This window comes from Bison bison, unplaced genomic scaffold, assembly GCF_000754665.1.
Source record: "Bison bison bison isolate TAMUID 2011002044 unplaced genomic scaffold, Bison_UMD1.0 scf7180017864508, whole genome shotgun sequence".
In the NCBI taxonomy this organism is placed as follows: domain Eukaryota; kingdom Metazoa; phylum Chordata; class Mammalia; order Artiodactyla; family Bovidae; genus Bison; species Bison bison.
The window spans coordinates 14,439,418-14,442,343 of NW_011495064.1; the positions used below are offsets into that span (position 1 = coordinate 14,439,418).

A 2,926-nucleotide genomic window follows, 5' to 3' on the forward strand; every position below is an offset into this window, starting at 1 on the left:
TTGGTCTGCTGCAGAGTTTGCCCAGGAGAATCTGGGTGGTGACCCCAAGTCTGCATGGCTCTGATGCATTCCCATGATGTTTGACCTTGTGCTCTCTTCTTACTCCCCAAGTTCCAGAGATGAGGCTTGCTGGGAGCACGAAGCGGGTGAAGTATTCTTAACTGAACCCCTGTGCATGGGATTGACTTGAAACCACAAGGCAGTCATCAGTAGGTCATGTGTGTTCTTTGCAGATGTTTCTCTTTTGGCATTTGGCTTGAGGAAGAGGCACTGGGGAGATGTGGGTAGAAGGTCTTGCTCCAGGAAACCTAGATCCTCCATCCTTCTGCCTTTTTCTACATTAGTCTGTTTCTCTCCATAAAGTGTTAGAGCTGGATGGGGCCCCAAGGTCCATTCTGTTCGTTCCCCCATTTAAGGATGGACAAAATGAGATCCAAAGAGGGAAATTACTTACCTGAGTACAAGAACAAGGGAATGTCATAACTTGGGCAGCACTGCAGGCTTCTAGTCTGGAGCTAATTCAGCCCGAAACATCCCTGACAGACTTCATCACTCTACTGAGAAGAAGAATCTGGCTTTAAATGTCACTGAGTACAACCTCAAACATTCTCGCAACCTGCCAAATATGTTTCAAAATGTCTCTTTAGAGAATGTTTGTTTTGGGCTGCCACTCCCAGGCCACTCGTTCCTCCCGCCTCCATCTCATCGACATGGCTGGTAAGGATGGTGCTAACTGGGGGAGATCTGTTGAGGGCTTTCACAAGGAGCTGACTAGTGACAGTTAAGACCAGAGGTCATGGCTTTGTAGACTTGCAAAAGTGCGTTATGGTGGCATTTGGACCACTCTTGCTGCCCAGGTCAAGAGTATGGTGGTAGATGATAGAGTGGCAGGAAGGGGCCTGGACAGCCATAGGAAGTGGTGCATAACACTAGCATTAGAGGCTTTGTGCCATCTTGGCATGCTTGCTAGAAATGGTAAGCTCCTGGAATGAATTTTTTTTTAAAGTCTCTCAGTTGTGTCTGACTCTGCAACCCAAGGACTATACAGTCCATGGAATTCTCCAGGCCAGAATACTGGAGTGGGTGGTTCCTACTGGAGATTCCTTCTCCAGGGAATCTTCCTAACCCAGGGATCGAACTCAGGTCTCCCACATTGCAGGCGGATTCTTTGCAAGCTGAGCCACCAGGGAAGCCCTGGAATGAATGCCTTCTGTTATACGCCACAACCACAAACATTTATCTGTGGTATTTCAACCATGGCTGCCCATTAGAATCACCCAGAGAACTTAAAAAAAAAAATCCTGAAATCCAGGTCATACCCAAGATCAATAATATTAAAATCTCTGATATCAGTATTTTTCAAAGTTCTCCAGGAGATTCCAATGTGCACCCAAGCTTGAGAACCCCAAGGGTTCGGAGCTTCAGCTGACCCTTGAAGGACCTTGTCCATGTGTCTTCCCTTGGGCTTGCTATTTGCCTTCCCCAAAGAACAAGAATGCAAATAACAATAATATCAGTCAATCACCTGAGTGTTCTGGGCTGACGGGATGGGCTCCCACTTACTTGTCTTGCCTAGTGTGGCCCTGCCTGTCCTACTTGGAAGAACTGTAAGGTAGAGGGTAAAATGCTGACAGAAGATGGAAGAAGTCGCAGACTTCTCATAGACAACAAGAATATGCTATCTGGTTGTCAACAAGGCCTGTTCCATAATGAGCTGCTGACTGGAATGAAGGCTAAAGCTTTGTCTAACAGGATGAGCCTAGAGGGCAGAGCAGATCAGGTCTGGGGAGGCCAGGAGCTGCTTTGAGAGAACAATGGCAGTTCCACCTCCTTCTGGAAGGGAGTCCCCAGAGGCAAAGGGAAGGAGGGGCAGATTAAGGATGAAAGCCAAGTACCCTGAGCTCAGATAAAGCACTTTTGTTGGTATCTTCCTATTTGCCTTCAAAATCTAGTCACTGTTCAGTCAAGGCACTTGCCTTCTTTTGCTGAGAAGGGGCTCAGTCACCTGGGAGAAGGCTGAGGCTCTGTAAGCCCCCACACTCTCCAGATGTTGAAGGAGCATGATAACCCAGACTTGAGGGCCTAGCAGCACTGACACAAAGGGAGACTGGTGGCCACAGTCCCACAGCTGGGAAGCCAAGGCTGAGCAGCAGCCTGCTTCTTCAGCAGGACTCCAATATGGCCATAAGGACATTCATTCACTCACCATTCAGGCATTTTTAAAAGCCTGCTTGAGTGGAAAAAATAAGTGACTCGTTCGCAGCCCAACCTTCCAAGGACGGCCCTAGTTCTCGCTCCAGGTCTAGATACTCAGGCCTCTGGGCAGCCGGGCATATGGTGCCATTCAATCAGTGTTCACTGTTTCACTATTTCTCAATATTCATTTACTGGGGTTTAGAGAAACTCATTTTCCACTAATAAAAACTGCACACCTCTTTTCAATTCATGATAAGAAATGATTCTCCAGTGAGACACGTTTTACAGAAACAGATTCACAATAAATCTTTTCCCGAGGCGGGAGCAAAGTCGAAGTGTGCGGGGGTGGGGGGTGGGAAGCAGCGCTCAGCCTGTTAGAAGCTACCCACCCGTTCTCTTTTCAGTTTCGTGGATTTCCCACCGCATGTTTTTTAGGAGGCTTCTTAGAGGGCTTACATTTTAGATCAAGTACGAACTTGCAGTGAATAGCTTTACACTGTGTGGATAAGCAGCACAAAATGCCCCCAAAGCTTTGCAGGTCGAGGTCGCACTGGGGGACCAGTCTACCTGAACCAAGCCCCGTGGGTCAGGCAGGGAAGGGCTGGCGAGCCGGAGCCAGTGACAGACAGACCTTCACTTCGTCGGACGATGCATCAGCGCCCCCTACAGGCCGGCAGCCGCGGCGCCCTGCCTGCCAACCCGCCTCCCGGCTCACACTCTCCTGGGAATA

At 48.9% G+C, this 2,926-nt stretch overlaps 1 protein-coding gene across 1 annotated transcript in view; it reads left to right on the forward strand.

Annotated features, from left to right (window-relative positions):
- ADD2 (adducin 2 (beta)) overlaps positions 1-2,926 on the forward strand; it is a 57,720-nt gene that overhangs the window by 3,314 nt on the left and 51,480 nt on the right. The window lies entirely within an intron of this gene.